The sequence below is a fragment of the Hyperoodon ampullatus genome (genome assembly GCF_949752795.1).
Source record: "Hyperoodon ampullatus genome assembly, chromosome: 1".
NCBI lineage: Eukaryota > Metazoa > Chordata > Mammalia > Artiodactyla > Ziphiidae > Hyperoodon > Hyperoodon ampullatus.
The window spans coordinates 68,736,333-68,754,558 of record NC_136914.1 but is presented as its reverse complement, the minus strand read 5'-3'; positions in this window follow the sequence as shown (position 1 = coordinate 68,754,558).

Below are 18,226 nucleotides of genomic sequence, written 5' to 3'. Positions count from 1 at the left end.
TACAGAAACATTCATGTTTTTTTCACCTACCATCCATTTCATTTCTTTCTTTTTTTAAATTAACAATCGCTGCATGCCCTGTGGGCTGGAGAAACTTCATAGCAGTGTCTGCAATTCTAAGAATAAAAGCTTAGTTTAAAAATCTGTGACATTCATTTGCTCATCAAACAATTATTAAGAACCTACTATGGGCCAAGTCATGAGGATTTTTTTTTAAAAATAATAAATATATAAGACATACTCTCTTCTCAAAGAAAGCTTCAGAACCTGGTGGAGACCAGAGGGCCATAAGATATTATTGAAATTCAGGAAAACTGGTGCTATAATGGAGATAAAACCAACTCCATGGCACCAGTGAGGACAGAAGGAAACCTGGCAAACTTTCTTCACATGAACTGCACGTTCCATGATAAGGAACCCAACAAAAAATCTTTCACTCGATAGGCAAGTATGTGTACAAGGTCATTTCTTCAGCACTTTCAAATGAAATCTCAATTCATTCAGCTTCACATGCAGTTTTTACTATGTTTTCATGCCAGGCCATGCACTGAAAATACAGTCACATATATCACACTATTTAAACCTAAGAACTTTATGAGGTAATTTGCTACTCTATTTTCATATAAGAAAGCTTATGTTCACAGAAATTAGTTTTCTCAAAGCCACACAGTTGGGAAGAAATTGGATTAGACTTTAACCTAATTTTCCTGCCTTGAGACCACTGATTATCCTGGGTTACCATGATTATGCTCTATACCAGCATCTTTTGTATGAATGTCTCTGTGGATCAGGCTAGGAGGACGTAAAGTCATAGCTGGGAGACTCCTCAGGAGCTACTTGACTTTACAATCTAGTCTCCCAAGGTAGCTGGTTATTTCCTTTTATTTACTTGTGGGTAAAATTCTCTATCACTCAATATTGCAACCTAGCTATATTTTTGGAGAGAAACCGGTTTTCCAAATAATCATAAAAGTTCAATTACTTTTTTAAAATTTATTTTATTGAAGTACAGTTGATTTACATACAATGTTGTGTTAGCTTCCAGTGTACGGCAAAGTGATTCAGTTTTATATAAATATATATATATATACATTCTTTTTCATATTCTTTTCCATTATGGTTTACTACAGGATATTGAATATAGTTCCCTGTGCTGTACAGTAGGACCTGGTTGTTTATCCATGCTATATATACTAGTTTGCATTTGCTAATCCCAAACTCCCAATCCATCCCTCCCCTGCCCCCCTTTCCCTTGGCGACCACAGGTCTGTTCTCTATGCCCGTGAGTCTGTTTCTGTTTCATAGATAAGTTCAATTGTGTCATATTTTAGATTCCACATATAAGTGATATCATATGGTATTTGTCTTTACCTGACTTACTTCGCTAGTGTAATAATCTCTAGGTTCATCCATGTAGCTGCAAATGCTATGAGTTCATTCTTTTTTATGGCTGAGTAATATTCCATTGCATGTGTATAGATAGATAGATAGGTACACATCTATATATCTATATATATGTATAGACATATATACAACATTTTCTTTATCCATTCATCTGTCAATGGACATTTAGGTTGTTTCCTTGTCTTGGCTACTGTGAATAGTGCTGCTATGAATACAGGGATGAATGTATCTTTTTTTTTTTTTTTTTGCGGTACGCGGGCCTCTCACTGTTGTGGCCTCTCCCACTGCGGAGCACAGGCTCCAGACATGCAGGCCCAGCGGCCACGGCTCATGGACCCAGCCGCTCCGCGGCACGTGGGATCCTCCCAAACCAGGGCACGAACCCGTGTCCCCTGCATCGGCAGGCAGACTCTCAACCACTGCACCACCAGGGAAGCCCTGAATGTATCTTTTTGAATTATAGTTTTGTCCAGATATAAGTCCATGAGTGGGATTTCTGGATCATATGGCAACTCTGTTTTTAGTTTTTTGGAGGAATCTCCATACAGTTTTCCATAGTGGCTGCACCAATTTACATTCCCACCAACAGTGTAAGAGGGTTCCCTTTTCTCCACACCCTCTTCAGCATTTGTTATTTGTAGACTTTTTAATGATGATCATTCTGACGGGTCTGAGGTGATACCTCATTGTAATTTTGATTTACATTTTTCTGATAATTAGCAATGTTGAGCATCTTTTCATGTGCCTATTGGCCATCTGTATGTCTTCTGTGGAGAAATGTCTATTTAGGTCTTCTGACCATTTTTTGATTAGGTTGCTTGTTTTTTGGTATTGAGTTGTATGAGCTGTTTGGATATTTTGGAAATTAAGCCCTTGTCGGTCACGTCATTTGCAAATATTTTCTCCCACTCCACAGATTGTCTTTTGGTTTTGCTATGGTTTCCTTTGCTGTGCAAAAGCTTATGTTTGATTAGGTTCCATTTGTTTATCTTTGCTTGTATTTCTATTGCCCTGGGAGACTGACCTAATAAAACATTGGTACAATTTATGTCAGAGAATGTTTTGCTTATGTTCTCTTCTAGGAGTTTTATGGTATCATGTTTTATATTTAAGTCTTTAAGCCTTTTTTGTGTGTGGTATAAGGGTGTCTTCTAACTTTGTTGATTTACATGTGGCTATCCAACTTTCTAAAGTTTAATTAGAAATGAGACTATCTAAAAGTTTAATTATTAACTGGAATATAAATCAATAGGGCTCTTTGTTATCTTAATTTATTTCAGTTTCTTATACACCAGTCTCATAGTCATAACCCATTTTGGGAACCAGACCTCAGAACATATAACTAGAGGTAAAGGGTTTTGCATGGAATGTTCTACCTCTGCTTTCTTTTACATTTATCCTAAAACATTTTTAATCTTGAAACTCTGTGCCATTCCAATTTGTCTAGTATAATTAAATTGTGTGGCCAGTATTCAAATAACTATAATAAGGTATCACAAGGTAAGTGAAGCTAACAAAAATCACTACTGCCTACTGAAAGACAAGTTAGCCACTTAGAGAAATGGCCACACTAAAACGGTTTAACAGGTGTCTCTGATTATTCTGGCACTTCCCTCAAAACAAGAAACTAAAATCTAACCTAATTGACTAAACTGCAATACTAATAATTTCTATGATTTATTGAGTACCTTTATGCTGTATTGGTTGTCTATTGAGGCATAACAAATTACCCCAAAGCTTTGTGGTTTAAAACAACAAACAGTTATTATCTCATAGTTTTTGTGGATCAGAAATTCAGGAGTGATTAAGTTGGGTGGTTCTGCTCTGGTCTTTCATGAGGTTGGTCATCTGAAGGCTTGATGGGGGCTAAAGTCTCCATTTCCAAAATGGCTCACTGACATGGCTATTGGCAGGAGCTGTAGGTTCCCAGGCATGCCTCTCCATAGGGTTATTTGAGTGTCGTCTGCCTTCCTCCTGAGCAAGTGATCCAAGTAAGCAAGATGAAAAGTACAATGTCTTTTGTGATCTAGCCTCAGAAGTCACACCCCATCATGTCCACACTATCCTAGAGTTTACACAGATCAGCCCTACTGACTGTGAGAGGGGACTGTGTAAGGACATGAATACCAGGAAGTGAGGACCACTGGGGCCACCATGAAGGCTGCATAACACACATACTTAGCACTTCACAAAAACTATTTCTTTGGATCCTAGTATAGCCCCATGAGATGGGATATTTACTAATATGACACCCTTTTATAAATGTGGAAACTACAACTTAGAAAGGTTATGAAAATGTACCCAAAGCCTCTGGGGAGCATGTATTAGAATTAGGTCAACCAGGTCTCCTTGTCTGAGCACTTAACTATGGACTTTGTACCCCTATGGATACAAACCTAGAAAGGTATGAGTGTGGTGTTGCTGATGAAAAGCTGAAGACCATTCTTTGCACTATAGTTGTGGAATCTATGTAGAAGTGAAGGTTTCATGGAGTAGAGCCAAAATTCAAGTGCATGTGAGTGCTACTTCGACAGTGCTTTAAAGGACATAGAATCCCCATCAGTGGAAGTGGATTCTTCTGTTCGTTGCCTGTATCCTGCAAGAGTATCCCAATCTCTTTACCCGGAATCCACTCCACTAGGCTCCACTACTGACTCCTTCCTTAAGTAGAGCTGCATTTCAGAAAACAATGCTCAGGATAATAGACTTAAGTGTTCTAAAACCCATAAAAGAGAACCCCCACTGTAAATTATTACATCAAGTTCTGGTATTTGCAAATCTATTTCTTAGTTTGGGCACTGTTGGGTAACACAAACCTAAGAACAAGATCTTGCTGGTTTGCTTGGTCAAGGTCCTTGTCCTCTAAAGCAGTCAGCCAGCGAGCCAGATTTCAAAACTCCGTCTTTTACTTAAATAAAAACAGATAGCTTTAGATATACTTACTCACCTCTAATCATGTTATAGTCGTACCTCCAATATGATGTTTCTTACTTCATGGAGTACTAGTACCCAAGAACTGGAGAGTGATGACCACAATCAAGAATTGTGCAGGAAGAATGTTTTACCCTAAGACCAAGTCAGCATCTTCCTAGGAACAATTCCCCCTTTTTTGAGCTTATTTAAGAAGTTTCATTTTTGAAAAGTAGTTATGAACTTCAGCACCAAATCCAACTTTACTCTTGAAATCTAATCTCTGCCACTTTATAAATAACAACCAAATGAGTAATACAAATGCAAATTGAACTGCAGGGGAGGACTGATGGCTGGAGGGGAAGAAATCCGTAGAGAATTGGTTTATCTCCTAGGTAATGAAGATGACAGACTGGGGTGCAGATTAGTTTGTTCTCTCCTAAGCCATGGGGAAAGAAGTGATGAGAATTGAGTGCACAGCTGTGGAATATATCCTGAAGTCCATGCACTTGGGCTCCCAAGGTTGTTCCCAGGCTTTCGCACAATAGTGTTTGATTACTACATTAACTGAGGACTGTTTTTATTTGTTTTCCATAATGCTATGACAGTATGCATGCTCAGCTCGGGACTGAGGGAAAATCTTTAATGTGGACTGCTCTTTTCCATAAGAATGAAGCTAACCTCACAGGAATCAGGTCCTGGAAAAGGAGGTTTTCTGAAGCAGTCTAATATATTCACAGCAGTGGTCCCTCTGCAGGGCTCTTTTTTGCATTTTAGGGAGGCAGCTCTGGAGTTAGGAGTATGGAATTTAAGTATGAACTACACTGTGTCACTAGGACACAAAAGCAGTCAATATCTCTTCTCATTCCTGTATGTAGATTCCTTCATGGAGGGGGGAACATTGGTCCTCTGGACGTGTCTGAGTTCCAGCAGTGGCCAAACTAGGTTTCCTCAGATATCCAAAAGAATAAATACGTAAAATTCAAAAGTAAAATTCTGCACTTAGTACCCCTTCCCCATCAAAAAAAAAAAAAGCTACTTAAGTAAAGAGTAGTCAATAGATCAATTAATACGATATTGTAGAAAGAAGTGTGGGTCAACAGCATAATGTAACTACCAAAAATCATGCCCAAAACACTGGACAGAGCTTACTGCCCATGGAGAGAGTGGTGTCCATGCCCCTAGACCAGCTCTATTCACCTATACTCTATACTCTATGCATTGTTCTGCACACTTCATTTTTTTTTAATCAAACTTAAATTTATGCCAGTTAAGAATGTAACTTATGGCACATACCTTGGTTTGGGTACCACCAAGTGCAGATCCTGTGATAGAACTTTGGTACAAGTGGTTTATTTGGGAGGTTATCTCAGGAAGCACAAGTAGTGCAGTGGGGAAAATGAGACAGGGAAGGAAGCTAAGCTAAACAGGGTGCATTAATGAGACAGGTAAATGCTGTGGCGCATCTGGGCTTCAGACCCAGAAGGGACACTAGGAAGAACCATATGAATGGAACTTTATGAAATACCAGGTGTTTCCCTCACACAGCCATCTCTTATCTCTTGCTCTTATCCACCCATCACTGGCTTCTCAGGGGTTGAAGACTAGAGTGAGGACTTAGGTTCTGCCAATTCTCGGGTTGGACACTGCAATTTCTATCATCCCCTGACCCCATATCCCACCTACTGTGAGAGGCAAGTCCATGCACTATCACTCTTCAAAACAGTGTTCTCTGTCACTTTCAACCTATAGGTTATTTTTTAATTGAACTATAGTTGATTTATAATGTTGTGTTAATTTGGGGTGTACAGAAAAGTGACTCAGTTTTTTATATATATATATAAATTTACTTATTTATATTTATATATATATAAATATATTTATTTATATACTTATATATATTCTTTTTTAGATTCTTTTCCATTAGAGGTTATTACAAGATATTGAGTATAGTTTCCTGTGCTATACTGTAGCTTCTTGTTGGTTATCTATTTTATATATAGTAGTGTGTATATTTTAACCCCAAACTCCAAATTTATCCCTCCTCCCCTTCCCCTTTGCTAACCATAAGTTTGTTTTCTATGTCTGAGTCTATTTCTGTTTTGTGAATAAGTTCATTTGTATCATTTTTTTTAGATTCCACATATAGTGATATCATATGATATTTGTCTTTCTCTATCTGACTTACTTCACTTAGTGTGATAATCTCTAGGTCCATCCATGTTGCTGCAAATGGCATTATTTCAGTCTTTTTTTATGGCTGAGTAATATTAAATTGTGTATATATGTGTATATATATATATATATATATACACACACACACACACATATATATATATATGCACACACACACACACACACATATATATATATATATATATATATATACACACCACATCTTCTTATCCATTCATCTGTCAATAAACATTTAGGTTGCTTCCATGTCTTGGCTACTGTAAATAGTGCTGCTGTGAACATTGGGATGCATGTATCTTTTTGACTATAGTTTTCTCTTGACCTATGCCCAGGAGTGGGATTGCTGGATCATATGGCAACTCTACTTTTCATTTTTTAAGACACCTCCCTACTGTTCTCCATAGTGGCTGCACCAATTTATATTCCCACCAACAGTGTAGGAGGGTTCCCTTTTCTCCACACCCTCTCCAGCATTTAATAATTATCTGTAGACTTTTTGTTTGTTTGTTTGTTTGTTTGCGGTGCGCAGACCTCTCACTGTTGTGGCCTCTCCCGTTGCGGAGCACAGGCTCCGGACATGCAGGCTCAGTGGCTGACGGGCCCATCCACTCCGTGGCATGTGGGATCTTCCCGGACCGGGGCACGAACCCCTGTCCCCTGCATCGGCAGGCAGACTCTCAACCACTGCACCACCAGGGAAGCCCTGTAGACTTTTTAATGATGGCCATTCTGACCAGTATGAGGTGATACCTCATTGTAGTTTTGATCTGCATTTCTCTAATAATTAGCGATGTTGAATATTTTTTAATATGCCTATTAGCCATCTGTATGTCATAAGGGCTATTTAAAGTAGAATATGAGAAGATAGTGATAAGCTAAAGAAAGGACTGTTATACAAAAAGAACCAGAATGTTTTAGTTTTAATTCCCAGCTTCATCAGATGTCAAAAGGTACTAAATTTAGGAAATGGCTCCAAGCAAAATCAAATCCAAGATGCTCTCAAGAAAACATGGTTTAAATATGAAGCTGAAGGAGTGCACAGAAAATTCTTTAAGACTTCAGAAATATCAAAAGTGCTGCCTCAGAGTGTTATTCAGTCAGATGAAAAATCTCTCTTAAGGTTTCAAGAGAGTAACTCACAGTTCCTTTAAATCAAACAATAGAGCTTTTAAGAAGCTTAAGAGTATTGTTCCTCGATAGAAGCCCACAGTAGAAAAGGGCTTATATTGAAGAGATTTGTCATTATTTTTTATCTAATGGCATGAACTCAAAAAAGATGCATAGGAGACCCACAATGTTTTTAAGAGAATGATATATGCAGAAACATCACCAGCTTGGACTGAAGGAGACAGAGACAGTACAAAATGAGAAGAGGCCTTAGGACCCTCAACATTTACAAACAGTATGCAGACTAGAAAGCTAGTCAAAGGCTATCTTTCATAAAAATGAAAGGATGACTCGGAGAGTGGAATCAAGAGCCTGGAGAATATAGCCAAGAGCCCTAAAAAAACCCCTCTGGAACAGAAGTAGAACTGCATTCTAATAAAGGAAACTCCAAGTTACATTTGCTCAGCTATGTTTTATAATTACCATTATCTAATGACTCTTCATGCCTCCCATTTCCCCCTTTTTGAATAGGAATGCCTACAAAGGTTACCCTACACGTGTACCATCTTTAATGTTGGGTATGTGTGAGACAAACAGTTTACCTCTCAAATTTTGTAGATCAAGAGGAATTCTACTCAAAGAACCATACTCAAAGTACTACATCCAAGGAGACTTATACTTACCTGAACCTGGCTTAGATTATGAGGTTCTGTATTTTGAGCTGATGCTCAGATAATACCAAGCAACAGAAAGAATGTAGATAAATAAGAATCTTTATGCATTGTTAGCAAAGAAGACTTTTTTTTTCTTTTTGCGGTACGCGGGCCTCTCACTGCTGTGGCCTCTCCCGTTGCGGAGCACAGGCTCTGGACGCACAAGCTCAGCGGCCATGGTCCACGGGCCCAGCTGCTCCGTGGCACATGGGATCTTCCCGGACTGGGGCACAAACCCGTGTCCCCTGCATCGGCAGGTGGACTCTCAACCACTGTGCCACCAGGGAAGCCCAAGAAGACATTTTTGAAGAGAAAATGGGGAAACTTGGTGAAATTAAGGAGGCTCATGCTTATAATCTTAGCCATCTTACTCCGCAATAGGGAAATTCTCACATAGGAACATAAGGAGGCATGTACAAGGATGTTCATTAAAATATTGCTCATATTAGCAAAATTAGAAGCAACCTAGATGTCATCACTAGAATAATGAATAGCTAAAATGTGGTGCAGATATTTGATAGACTATGATGCAGCAAACAGAAGAAGCTAGAGATTTACAAACAGCAACACTATTCAATCTTTTTATCAATAAGATTGAGTAAATAAATAAAACAAAATGAGTTCTGTAACATAACACCATTTGTATAAATTAAAAGACCCACTTGCCAAATAAAACTTTATGGTTTTCACTGAAACTATCTAAGTATAGCATATTAAATTCTCTAGAGTGGTTGTCTATAGAAGGTAGAGAAACAAACATAAAGATTGACAATAAAGCAGAAAAAGATAAAATAAAACAAAAGAAGTTGCATGCTAATGAACTATGAACTGAGAAACATGATTAACTCAATTTTCAATGTCTGAGGTCCGAAAAAAAGAAAACAGCTATAGAGAAAGGAAGAAACAAACCAACTAACCAAGAGACAAAAGGAGGGCAGAGAGAGGAAGAAGGGAAAAAAGGAAGTAAAGGCAAATCAGCTAAAAGGTATATATATAGCTAAAAGGTACTTTTAGCTGAAGAACTTGGGGACCACAGGGAGGCATTAGCAGCTCTAGGCTCTAGCTAATCTCTTTCATATTTGGCAACTATTCTGGCCCTTTTTCAGATCTTTTTGATCCGCATGAGATAGTGTCAGGAATTACGAGTACCTCAAGCTGAAGAAAAGATTTACTTTAGTTACGTTTGTTGTTTTTCTAGCTTATCGATGGAAAGAAATAGTAATATAAGGAGTCCCAGGTATTATTTTACTGGAGGAAAAATACTTGAGAACCTTTATGCTCAATCAAGTTTCCTGGCATAGGGGTGTCTTGAGCCTCCTGGAAAACTGACCTCATACTCTGTACAGGGTATTGAGTCATTTGGGGTATCTGGCTCCTGAATCCCTTTTCAGTACATCAAATTCCCTTTGAACACAGGTCTGAGGGCATTTTTTAAATGACTAATTAGATAAGATTCATATCACATTCAGAAACTGTGTTTAACAATTAACACAGTATGAAAAGTCTACTATTAGCCACATTTATGCTTTATTAGCAGTATAAAAAGCACTTAGGTAACTTGCTTGGGCAGCCAGTAATACTGCTAGCCTCTCCTGCCCATATTAATTATGAATGCATCTTGAAAGGCAGCATGATAAGGCTGGCTGAAGATGAATAGAAACATAGGACTGTGTTATTCCAATTCTCTCAGTCCTTCTTCCACTGAAACCTTGATTGTACTTGGATAAATGGTATTCAAAAGCAGCCATTTCTGAGACCCTTAATGAGAGCATTAAAAACCAGGGAGGGGAAAAGTGTAGGTTACAAAAAACAGGCAAGGAGAGATGGCTCGTGCCCAGTAAAAAATAAAAAGCGCATTGCTTGCTCAGGAAGCCAGGTGTGAAGAAGGAATTCAGTGTCCATCTAGACACTTAAATCTGAAAATAATGTGAAGGAGGAAATTCATAGAACTGACCATGAAGAAGGGAGCAACAGATGCTAGACTGGAGAGTGAATGTGGATAAGAATGACTGTCCTAGCCTATGAAATAAAGAAAACATCACTAGGCTGAAAGATTTAGAGAGATTAAAGGCAGAGAGTCATCAAAAGCCATTTTGCACATGTGTTAACTGTGGCGATTTTTATTGTTTATGAAACTCTTCCACTAGTGTATGTCAGAATAATCTAAGATTTTGTATATTGACCATCTTTGGATTGTATTTTTATGTTTCTAAAGGGATGAGATCCTATGAAACAAATTAATGCATTTTGAGGAATGCACATGAAAATGAGCAAGAATCATCTTGATAGCTTTTCTAAGGAGAGGAAAAACTTGAATCTGAAGAGTGGATAATAAGGCACATTCATCTAAGTTCCATTCTTCAAAGCAAACGTCAACCATCATAAAAAGCTAACCTCTTGGCTCAAGATATAATTGTGTCTTTCTAATTTATTCATCCCAAAATGTTGAGCTTCCAGGAAGTTGGAGGGAGTGGCCAGAGAGGAATTTCTTATGTACACTTTTGTAGACCATAATTCAGATGCCCATGCCATATTATGATAAGTAAATGAGAAACTCAGTACTACAATAAGCATAAATAATAAAATTGTCCTTAAGAAAACCAAAGTCATATTACAGAGGAATGTATTCTTTGCCTTGCTGAAAAGTATAGCCTTAGTCCTCCCTGGAGGAATTAACAATTTCTAAACTACCTACATAAGGAGAGGCCAAAAACCACCATGGTAAATAGAGAGGGGAGGGGTGAGCACTCAGTCCAGGAAATTAAATGCAAGAGGTCAGTGAAGGATATTCCATGACCACTGACATATGGCAAATTTTCCTCACAGCCAGAAAAGGTAGATGTCGCTAAAAAGCCTCCAGTGAATTCTCTGCCTCAGAGTTTACCAGGAGGAAGGGGATGAGCAGATGCTGTAACAGTAAGCATTCCTCGTGGGTGGCAGGGACAAAATACTTAAGGAGTCAGAATCACATCACCAGAGGTGATTAAGAAATTTTTTGTGAGCACATGGACGTAACAGCTACTGTAAAGGGCAAGGGAGCAGACTTTTACAAATATTAGCAAAAAGACTCTACAGTATTCTCATGCCCTGATCCTATACAGTTTCCAAAACCAGGGCTGCTTAGTCCTTAATGGACCATAGCATCTCTAGGAGGCAGTCAAGAGCGAGCCCAGGATAAAGCATGGGCTGTTGGGTCAGACCCTGGACCTAAGTTGCTTGAATTATTTTTCTGCAATTTACCTATTCTATGAAAACCTTGACTTTCGGCTCTGCAGAATAAAGATAGTAGTGACCATTTGGCAGAATTATTGTGAGGATGCCAATAATAAATGCACAAAGAACTTAACCCAGTGCCTGGCATGTGATGTGACCTTAGTGAATTGTCCCTAATTGTACTGCTGTTATCATTACCATCAGGAATAGTACCTATCCCTATAACATGATTGGGATCAATGTTCACATTACTTGGACTTGTGATTTGAATAATGAACACTTTTTTTGAGGGCTAACATCACACTATTTGGGGAACACTATGTTTTGGGATAATGTCTTAATCAGGTTAAAGGAAAAAGAAACTCTGAGAAGTACATCTAGAGCAGAAAAAAATGAGCTGTGAAAATTACTATCATGCCCAAAACTACCAAAATTAACCTGTGGATCTAGTGAACCACTAGAGCATAAAAAGCACACAAAGTTTCTCCAAACAGCACTTCTCTTTGATGTATCCATGAGTGACTTACCTGGTGTGTGCCTCAGAGAGAAAGGATGCTCTATGCAGTTTGAGCCTCTGCCTGGTATACCACAAATGAAAAACTGAAAAAGTTCCAAAACACCAGTACAGATGATTGGTGTTTAAAACAAACAAACAAAAAGCTAGAAAAGCAAAAGGTAAAGATCCCTGGGACATAATAAAAATGTTCACCTAAAGGAAAAAAAAAAGATGCTCCCTCCTTATGGCACTTTTTTAGTGGAATCAACTTAGATGAAGAAACACCTTCCTCTACATGTTCTCATTTTTGTCACTCAAAAAACTTGGGCAGCAGGTGAGCTACTGTTATCTCCATTTCACAGGTGAGGAGATGGAGGCTCAGCAAGCTGAGGTGAGAAGGTGGAAGACCAAAGTTTAAAGCTCAGACTTTCTGACTACCCTGCCCTGTTTCCACCTCTCACACTCTTGACACTTAGAGACTCAATGGAATCTCTTTCTCTTGGGAATTCCAAGAATAGATTTCACCTTTGAGAAATGCAGTTCTATCTGGAGGGAGAATTAATGATCTCTCTCTCTGTCAAGATTCCTTCCAGCTTTTGATTCATCTGCATCCTCCTTCTCTGAGTCTGGGCTACTGGTTGACCTACCTTGGAAGCAGAAGAAAAGGAACCTGTAAGAGAGGAAGGAGTCAGCACTGGAATGTCATAAGTACTTCTGGATTTTAATGAGGCGGATATAAAACCAAAATTTTGAATATGATGACAACATCACAACACAGTGCTGAGAGGGTTATGAAACACGTAGACTGATTGACACTATTGTCAAAAACAAACTCAGAATAGAAAGGGTATACCTGTATGTCATTAACAGCTTTGAAATAGGCTTCATCTCAGTGAACAGCAGCAGCCTGTGAAACGGTTTGACCCATATGAATCCTTCATAGATATTTTTGGCATTTTCTGGGATGTCTTTCTCTGTTGTCTGTCCTTCATACTTGCCTGGATTCAAATCAAGGCCCTACCATTTCTCAATCTCACAGTTCCCTAGTGTTTTATCCACAAATAAGGATAATAGAATCTACCTCATAAGTTATTTACAGGAATAAAATCATGTTAGTATAGGGTTTTGATGATGTTCATATATATAATTACCCATTAAATGTTAACTATTACTACTAGCTATTCTCATGGTTGCCAAGCCCCTGAAACTTTCCTCTCTCTTCAGCTTAATTAATTCATGCCTCACCTATCAGTTCAATCTGATCCCAAGTTCTAAGAGCAGACTTGGCCTTGAGCACCACTGTCCATCACCACAGAAGTCAGTGTCACTTGCTGCTGTTCAGGTGTAACCTTTGGTACCAGCTCCAATAGCTATATATATATTAGTTTCCTAAGGCTGCTGTAACAAGGTACCATAAACTAGGGGGGCTTAAAACAAAAAAAAATTTATTTTTTCACAGTTCTGTAGGCTAGAATTCTGAAATTAAGGTGTCTACAAAGCATGTTCCCTTTAAGACTCAGTAGAATCCTTCTCTGCCTTTTCCTACCTTCTGGTGTTGGCTGTTGACTCGTGGCATTCCTTGGCTTATAGATGCATCATTCCAATCTCTGCCTCTGGGGTCACATGGCCTTCTCCTTCTGAGTCTCTGACTTCACATGGCATTTTCTCTTCTTATAAGAATACCTGTTATATTCAATTAAGATCCACTCTAATGACCTCATTTTAACTTGATTTTATATTCCAAAGAAAGTAACATTCACAGGTACTGGAGGTTAAAACATTAACATATCTTTTGAGGGGACACAATTCAACCCGTAACACTGGGTTTCTGCCTTGTTCATTTATTCATGCAGGTAAATTTTTTTTCTTATCACATCTTATGCAACATGCTTGTAAATAAGACAAATAATGGTTCCTACGCTCATGGAAACACCAGTCTAAGGAGGGAAACAGATATTAAAGAAATAACTTAAAAAGTGAGTAACTAACTACAACCATAGTGAATGCCAAAGGGTGTTATGAAAGCCCATAACAAGGAGCCCTGACCTAGTCCTTGGGAACAAGAAGGCTTCCCAGAAAAAGGGAACTGGAAAAAAGAACAAGCCAGGTAAGGGGGTCAAGTGGGTTAGGCAGCAATCCAGGCTCAGGTAACAAAATACGCAGATTTCCTAAAAGCAGAAATGAGATAGATGCTTGGGAAGAATTAAAAGAAGGTCAATGTGGCTGGAACTAGGGGCCAGGGTGTAGAAAGCAGCCAAACTTCCAAGAAAGAAAGAAAATGGCTGTAAAGAGCCTGACCCTAGGAGCTATGGCATCCATGGAAGAATTTTAGGTAGAAAAGCATTGTTATCAGGTTGGTATCAGTTACTATTTCTGCTGAATTAAACCACTAACACATTTTCATAGCTTCATAACCCCCATGTATAAGCAGGATACACAAGCGTCTCTTTGACAAGCTCTCCCAGATTCTGAGATGTTCTTTTCTATTTTGTTGTCATCAGTCTGTCATCACTGGTGTCTGCTCGTTCTGTCTAGCCTGCTTCCATATCCTCTCTATGGTCTTCTCATTCATATTAGCCAGATTGGAATCACCAGGACACTAGTAAGAGAAGGTATGGCAAACTTGGTTCAAAGGCCTTTACCTTTCCATGTGACTGATCTCACTGAAGAAGACTCAATGAAAATCCAAAGTAAATAAACTTGGAGAAAAGTTTACACACACACACACACACATACACACACACACACACACAAACTTAACTTGGAGTTAGTGCTTCCTTTAACAGAATGTGAATGAAAATATGAAGAACTAGAGAAATTATGTTAAACCTCATGATTGAACAAGATAAGCTCTCTTCACCTGATTGAAAACATCATGAAATTTTCCCAATGAATTCTGCAAAACCAATTTTTTTTCAAGTTTATACTTTGGTGACAGTAGGTATACACATTTGTGTCTTCATGCTCATTTTCATTAAATGTTCATTTTATTGACTCGGAAACCTAACTAAGTGAAATCTACTTCACTTGCAACTGTCAAGCTAATGAAAGACAAATTGTAGTGGTTTATCCAAACATTTGATTCACTCTGAGATCTATTAAAAGTTTCAAGTGCAATGGGATCATATTCAATTCTGGATTCTAAAGTACAACATAGTACTTCATTCCACTCTCCGGTCTAATGCACAGTATTTCTTTTTTAACCAGGAATCATAAATACCAAGGATTTAGTTTGAATTTGAGACCACCCAATGCCTCCTGGATTAATGTCTCCTGGCATTAAGCAGGAATATTAAATTAAAGAAAATGCCAGTCTCATAGCTTCGCTCAATGTAATTTATAGTTTAACCATCATATTAAATCCTCTAATTGAAATCTGTAAAACAAATGGCAGTATTAGTAATTCCTTTATCAGCTTCCAGTTCTCTGCCTACTTAACACCAGCCTCTAACCCAGGGGAAATAAGTTCCCAAATGCAATCCTTGAACTTGGGAAAATGTCACTGAATCTTCACATTGCATGACCTTAATGTTCACTATTCCTGCAAGATAACACACTTTCATTTATCATACAAATGTGCTCATTTCCTTTTTGTGGTTCAAATGCATATTAACGAGGCCTTTACACCTTAGTATTATCTGGACTTCTGGCTTACTCTGTAATTATACATAAAAAAGAATAATCGTTCAAACAGAACAAGAAACAGAAAAACAGAATCAAAATGGCAACTAACAAGGTTAACAAAACTGCAGAATAAGAGTGAAGTACCGAGTGACACAGATGATAAGGAAAAGCTAGAATTAGCAGAATATCATTATTGTCTTCCCTAATACATTCCTTTCTGCAAAGGCCGTTGTTTGTTTTTTATAATTGGTACTTTCCAACTCAAGTGTGCGCTGGACTTTGTTTGCTACCATGTGCCTGTATATTTGACAATTTCTCTATCTAGAACAGCAAGACTTGTCTAGATGTTTAAAGGTAAACACATCCTCCCACATCCTTAAATCCTAAGCCAGGAATGCCAATTAATTCTGCTAGATAGAGGGCAGGCAGGATCAGACTGATGGAAGGGTCGGCCAGTCCACGGTGTGTGAAGGAAAAGCCTGCCTGGGGAAGTAAGAAAAGGGACTCGAGGAGAATCCACTTACATCTATTTGCTTGAAGGAACCAGGGCCAAGGGAAAAGTGGCAAGGGTGAGGGAGGGGAGTCAGGAGGTGAGAGGGCACAGATCTGACCCTGACCCCTAGGTGGTCTTCAGGACTTGTACCCAGCTCCAGTGCCCAGCCACAGGAAGGAGCCGAGTGGTGCTCCCTTCAGCTCACTTCCAGTGAGGGCAGTGGCTGGATTCTAGAGAGCTGACTGCACCCACTGGCTGTCAACAAGGGGAAGATCCAGTTAGAGAAGGTGAGCACTGTCCCAGGCACGGGGCATTCAAGCTTTCCGCCAAAGATGCCTGGGGCTTTCCACCTGTCCTGCTTGGCCTGTGAGTGCCCGTGGGAAACTATCTTCCTTCTGGCTCCGAGGGCAGGGACCCACAATATATCCAGTATGACACAGCTTACCTCCTTACACTGTACCAACATAGCTTTTCCTCCCCACAGCGGCATAAAGACTCTCCAGGAGTATTGTTTTCAGTTTGTTACCAGTTACTATTTCTGCTGAATCAAACCACCAACAAATTTTCAAAGCTTCATAACCCTCATGTGTAAGCCGATTCTGAGGCTCTTTGCTAAAGTTCTCCCAGATTCTGACCTGGTTTTCTTTTCTGTTTCATCTCATTAACATCATCCTTGGTGTCTGCTCATTCTCCACCCTGCTTTCCTTTTCTGTCTATAGAATTCTCATCCCTATTAGCCAGAATTGAATCACCAGAACACTACCTGGACCTCAAGTAAGTGAAGGTGTGGAACACTGAGTCAAGTGTAAAAGGAATCCGTTCAAAAGCCCCACAGTTATTGCTAGAAAACTAGAAAATGTGTTTGGAATGTCACTTGAAACCAAAAGTATGCTGCCAGAGGGTCAATTACACACTCAGAGAGGGGGCAGGGGGAGGGGATAGGAGAACTGGGTGTACAGCGGTGGGACGGGGTCATGGGCGCCCCTTCTTGTTGTCACCCTCTGTGCCTCTTCTTAACATGCAGTGAGGCTTACGGGAAGGTGCGGGAGCCAGCGGGGCAGGATGCAACTGTCCCTACCTGTGGCCCATTCCCACCCCTCACTGAGGCTGCGCCTCCCTGCACAGCACCCAGATTCTACCCAACCTTGATTCTGGGCTTTCTACAAACCCCAGTCACGGCTGTGCTTGTGTTCAGTGCCAAGAGAAAGCCTCAGAGTCTGCAAAAGCCTCTCATTGCCAATGCCACCTGCTGATCATCTGCCAGGGAGTCAGGAACTGGGGCAGCCGCCCCTCCCACCCCAGCCTTCTGATCCAGCCCCTTGACTTTCTCAAGCTTCCTTCGAGGTCTCACCACCCTTACTTGGAAGGAAAACCTTTAAACCTGTTAAAAGGCATCTGCTGCTGCTACACTTACCTGACAGTTGCTTCCAGCCTCCAATCTGAGGGACACATTCCCTTATATTTCATGGTCTGACTTTTTCCTCCAACTCTCTTTCTTTCTAGAATGTCTGAGCTCCCCCTCTACTTAATTCCCTTGAGATCATACCACTTTGTTCAGCAGAGAATTCAAAGCCAGCCTTTGGGTCCATTTTGTCATCTGGTCCCATGTGTAGTACAGCTAGTTCTGGCCGCTGATGGCACCCCTCTCTAACTTAAAACATATTTACATTTCCTCGGTCATTTTGGTCAGGGTCACTGGAGTAGGAATGGAAGCATATGCCTTTGTTGCTGTTACTTTGTTTCATACTGATTTTCTTTTTTTTTTTTTTTTTTTTTGCGGTTCGCGGGCCTCTCACTGCTGTGGCCTCTCCCGTTGTGGAGCACAGGCTCCGGACGCGCAGGCTCAGCGGCCATGGCTCACGGGCCTAGCCGCTCCGCGGCATGTGGGATCTTCCCGGACCGGGGCACGAACCCGTGTCCCCTGCATCGGCAGGCGGACTCTCAACCACTGCACCACCAGGGAAGCCCCATACTGATTTTCTGTCTTGGTTTCTCACAGCCCTTGTTTTTAAGAACTTGAGAACATTTTCCCCGGAAGTAAGACATCCTGGCTTGTTTATCCCTGAAGCT